The sequence below is a fragment of the Antechinus flavipes genome, chromosome 3 (genome assembly GCF_016432865.1).
Source record: "Antechinus flavipes isolate AdamAnt ecotype Samford, QLD, Australia chromosome 3, AdamAnt_v2, whole genome shotgun sequence".
NCBI classification, from domain to species: Eukaryota; Metazoa; Chordata; class Mammalia; order Dasyuromorphia; family Dasyuridae; genus Antechinus; species Antechinus flavipes.
In genome coordinates, this window is record NC_067400.1 from 297,665,399 (window position 1) to 297,671,398 (window position 6,000).

Consider the following 6,000-nt stretch of genomic DNA (forward strand, 5'->3'; position numbering starts at 1 on the left):
GGCAAAGGGTGCTTGAAATTTGGATATGATGGCTTTCCCCTCTCTACAGGTTACCTATAGGTGCTGGTTTACCCACAAGACTCCAGAGTAAGTTTTAATTGCAGCAGGGCCTCAAGTCACAGGTCTGGTGAATTGATTCAAACTAAAACTAACTCACCACAGCCTGGTTTAAAAAGCAGAGTGCCAATCTATTAATTTATAATGAAAAGTGTAACTGTCAAGTGGATCATTCATGTTGGCCAGTCAGCACACTCTTTTCCCCTTAGGAAAGTACCTGAGAAACCAAATTAAGAGCTGAAAATTGCTTAGAAAATATGGAACCAGAGAAGATTGAGTTTAATGGTCTTAAGGGACACTTATCAAGCTATAAGGGCTTGGTGAGTCACCCTTCAGCACTAATGCCAGCTCTCTACAACATATCAATGTGAGCCAAGTTCAGCACCCTATTCTCTGGACAGTTCATGAAACATTGGCAGAATTTGACTAACATTCTCAATGGACTGAATGATGACTGCGCACATGACCTGACAACATCCTAATTTATTTCTGAACTTTTAAATCATGTCACATTCCCCAAGTTTATGACTTGTTTTTTTGTTGTTGATTACATTATGATTTGGCTGTTTCCTGGAACATCTCAGAAAGTGCATCAATCTCCTTAAAGATGTTAATGGTGATACTCATGCCTCTTAGGGAAATAAGTCAGTAAGCAATAACAAAAAATTAAGCCAGGGGCCTCTCCCAGTCAGGGCAGAAGAGACTTATTAGCTGACAAACAATCAGAGCTGGCCACCTACTGAGAGAAAACTGAGGGCACAGGTACCCACATGAATGTGAGAAAATTGTGAATGTCTGTGTGTTTTCTCACCATTCAGCCATCAAGCAATTCCCAAACAATTTGTTTTTGCCTCACCAATTTGCTGAGCCAACTTATGAATATGTTTGGGGTCTTGGCTAGTTCCATGCAGCAAACATTTCACCTACTATTCAAGGCTCCAGCTGTAGTGTGAAAAACTTCACAATTAAGGAAAATATAAGAATACTTCACACATCCAACTTGCAATTGTTCTGGATCACACTTTTTCAAAATCATTTCACTCTTCTTCAAGTGGATTTCCAGATATATATTTTTTTCATTTCCAATACCAATTTTTCAATCCATAGAAATCTATTTATTATTTGATTGGTTGATCTGTCTGTCCATCCATTTATCTTTCTCAGATGTATTTATATATTTGTGTATATCTATCTGTAGATCTCTCTCTCTCTCTCTCTCTCTCTCTCTCATTTTAAATTATTCTATGTTAAGGAAAAAGTATCAAAACAGCAATAATAGTAGTTATCTTTGTTATATTAAGTTTACGAAATATAGTAACTCTCAATAACCACAGGGTAATATCTCTTTGTAGCTGACTTAAGTTTTCATAGTACCATTGAGATAAATTGAGTTGCTTGCAGCTCTGTGTGGGTGTCTTTTGAAATGAGATCTTAAGCAATAAGACTCTGTCTTCTCTGGAGGGATATGAACAATTCCTTTAAATCTCCAAAAGAGGAAAGATTTGGTTTTTTTGGGTTTTTTGGTTTTTTTTTTTTTTTGCTCAAACATCTCCTACTTACCTTCTATCTACCTTCTGTGAATTTTGTATAGAGCTATTTACATGGTCTGCCCCAGTTAAGAATGTGAACACCTTAAGAGCCAAGTACAATCCCTACCTTTCTTTGCAATCCCAATATTTACACAATAATTGGCACATAGTCTCAAATACTTCCTTCCTATTTGTGTGACTCTGAGAAAGTTACTTAAACCTATTTGTCTCAGTTTCCTCATCTGTAAAATGAGCTGAAGAAGGAATGGCTGAGCATTCCAGTATCTTATCAAAAAAAAAAAAAAACTCAAAGGGGATCATGAAAAGTTGAATATGACTGAATAACAACATAAGTGCTTTCTGATTATTTGGTTCAAAAAATAGGCTCACCTTTTTTTAAAACAAAAGCCTGAGCAATGGTAAAATATGGTACAGATGCCACTGACTGCAATAACAATTCAGTATTATATATATTTTTTTTTATCCTAAGGACTAAGAAGACTATAGGAGAATGGAAGAGATGGTAAAGGAAGGGATTGAAACAAAGGAATTGAAAAATGAAAACTCTCAGCTATGGTGTGGAGGTTCCCTTAATGAATATTCCCATTAAGGAAGATGGAGTAATTTTAAAAATGGGAAATGGGGACTTTACAATGGGCCTAATCCAGGGTACATTGGGATACAGCTTTCTCTGAGAGAGTATTGTAACTCTATGGAAAATATGATGTTGTAGAAGAATGGAAATGAAAATGGAGTATCTCACTACAGATAATTAAGACCCAGAAAGGTGGGAGGACACAAACTTTGAGAAGAGATTGTATGACAAATAGCAGAGAATGATCATAGAAATCAGAGGGTAGAATTAGGACATCATGTAGGGGGACACAGGGTAACTTCTAAAAATGAGAAGTACTTCTATCCTCATTATTTACCTTCTGAGTTTGCATTTCCCATGGTGAAAGACAATTGAGAAAAAGGGGACAAGGTGATAAAATCTATAAAACTAACAAAAATAGTTATAAGTTTAGTTATAAGAGGACATTCTTGATACTTTAAAATTTATAATTCCATAAGGAACATGTATAAACTAAAGAAGGAACCAATACATATGTAGACCATGAATTAAAGAGTTCAGAGGTTTAGGACAGACATAAAGACAAATTTATTAGTGAAGAAAACAAAGTAGAAAAATCTTTCTTATAAAAAAAGATGAAGAAAAAGAGGAAAAGTAAAGAAAATGGAGGAGAATAAGGGAGATTTTTGTATTATCTAACTGAAAAAGGAAAAAAGGGGTAATTAGAGTAATTAAATAAAACAAAAGAAAAAAATTAGACAAAGCTTAAAATTAGGAAAAGGAATGACAAATGAGAGGAAATATGACAGGGGAAAGAATCTGGAGGTTGATGAGTATGCACAAAAGTAAATTAAGCAAAACTAATTGGGAGAAGTACTAATTTAGAAGGAGAAAGGAAAACAAAAAATAAATCCTGATTAAAACATTATTGACAATACTAAAAACACAAATGAAGGAAATAACTTAATTAACTGTCCTAACTTTAAATATGAAATTATTAAGCAATCTTAAAAAATACAACTTTGATATGCAAATAAAACTCTACTTATCAAAAACATGCATAAAAAATCAAAGGCATACATAGAATAACAGTTAGATTCAAGAATAAAGTTTACTCGGTGACTATAAAGAAAATAGTGAATATAAATTCAGGTGAATATAGAGAACACTTAAAATTATGATATCCATGCAAAAATAAATATTCATAATATAAACAGAGATAAATAAGGAAATTGCATTGTGCTTAAAGGAACCATGGGAAATGAACCAATATTAATTTTGGTTCAGTATGATCCAAATGACATAGCAACCAACTTATTAAAGTAAAAATTAACAATTACAAAAAGATATACTAACACAATAGTAGGAAAGTTATGTTCCTATCTTAGTTTTGAATAAATATAACAAAATGGAAAATTGTTCAAAGATTCAGTTTTCTGACTGTTCTAATTTCCCTATTCTATATTTCTAAAACCTCCATTACCAAGAATCACAACATAAATGAAGGTCTGTGCAATGAAATAATGAAATAAAAACAATAAATAAGAACAAAGTTTAATAAGCACTTACTATGTTGCAAGCATTGTACTAAATGCTGAAGATATAATAGAAAAGATAATCTCTGCACTCAGGAAAAACACTCTAAAGAAGGAGACGATATATAAAGATGATTTCACCTGCAAATTAGTTGGAAAGGCTTATGATACTTAGGGTACAGCAACAAAGCAGATGGCAATACATCTTCTTTAATGTCATCTCCACTGATAAAAACCATGTGCATTTTTGAGATTGAATCATTTGAGAATATCAAGGATTTTGACGATAAGAATTTCTTTTCCAGGTCTTCAGTAACTATAGTTATTGAGAAAGTTGCATCTGCAAAAATTGCCAGATCACATCTCCATGGAGGGTACTTCCCTAGGTAGGAGGATGCAGGATCCTGGCTAAAAACAAGACTAGAATTCCAGAGGGATCCATCTAGAATGCCATTAATGAGATTTCTGTATTTATCTCCCTTGATAGAAATTGGTCAGAGGATGATTGCAAAGTTAGTACAATTTGGATCCATCATTTCCAGATGCTAATTTTTAGGTATTAAACTAATGTCAGTGACATTATTACAATGTCTTCCTTACTCTCATATTTAGGGGACACAGAGGATATGGGAGTAGTATAGAAATATGATAAGAGGAAAAAAGGTGGGAATATGCAACCATGAAAATTAAATAATTTTGCTAGGGAAAAATAGAAGTTCAGAAAGCATCTGGTCAGTTAGTCATCAGATATAGAGACTCACAGAATTGTAGGCTCCTGAAGTTGGAGAGACCCTGATTCTATTTGACTGAAACCATGACCTATGGACCATAGTTGGGCTGAGTTTAGTTTTGTCTTGGGTTGATATAGACTATATTAACTATTTGAAAAACTAAGGCCAATCAAGTGTATGAGGGAGGAAGAGGAGCTTTGTTCTATAATAAAGGAAATCTTTTTTGTTTTTTTTTTTTCTTTTCTTATAGTAATAAGTGACTTTATCTAAATCATTAATAAAAATGTTAAGTGGAATAGGGCTAGAGATAGGTTCTTGAGAAACCCCATTCGAGATTTTCATCCAAGGGAATAGCAATTCCTTCTTCATTATTTTTAGAAAAATGATGTTTACTATTCTTTCATTTTGATTATCTTTGCCATTTTTCAGAGTTTGAAGTAGATTTTTTATTTGCATTTTTCTTATGAGCTGTAATAAAAATGCCTTGAAATTGATCATTTATAATTTGCATTCTTCTTTGGAGAACTGACTTTATTTAAAAATTGACTACTCATTTTTGAGAAATAATTCCAGATATTATTATATATTTGCTTACCCTACCATATCTTAGATGTCAGTTTATATCTGATTTGCATTGAGAAGAACAAATTTATTTCTGTAGATAAAAATGAAGAGAATTTTAGGAAAGAAGTGATCAGCTCCTTCTCAACTTTGTAATTCACATTACTTAAAGATATGTAAGGAAAAAGAAGAAGAATACTGATAGGACAAATCTATGGCTCAGGATGACTGGGCTGTTAATGAATACTCTAGGATTTTCAAAGGGCACTAAATATATAGTATGTCTCAAAATTCTTTGTGTAGTTTTAAGTTATTAAAGCTTAAAACAAAACTTTTGAAAAATACTATTTTCCATTGCTTTAATACTCCACAATAATCCTGAAAAAATATGTGCAATCATTCCCATTTTAAAAAGGAAGATCAAGGAGGTTAATTGGTTTGCTCAGTGATACAAAAATAAGACGCATATATCATAGGTAAGATTAGAACTCATTTCTTTCTGATGTTAAAGCTTGCCCTTTCTCTGCTGTACCATTTGAGATAACCATAACAAGATAGAGAATGCAGAGCTGTTTAAATTTTCCTTTGTGACTATTGTCTCTACTGAGGATAATTATTTCTGAACCAGAAAAGAAAAATAGCTAATAGGGAATTAATATAAAAATGTTAAGAGATAGTAAAAGCACTTAGCTGACCATGTATATTCAAGTTTCCTGGCACTGATGAATATCTGAACATTACTGAAGTACATCTTCAGGTATAGAAAGATTTGGCAGATGGGACTGCTGAATCTGAGCCAGTGTTATATAAAAGAGCATGTTATATAGCAATGGTAATATAGGACTGGAATAGAGCAAGTTGACCAATTTTCATAAAAGAGAGGCAGGGGAGGTATCTACCCCCAGCATGTGAAAATTTCTATTGGTGGAATGGATGGATAAAATTAATTGTTCCAATAGTCATAAAGGCAGCCAGAGCAAGTGCTATAGAGTGCCTAAACCTTGGTCAAACAC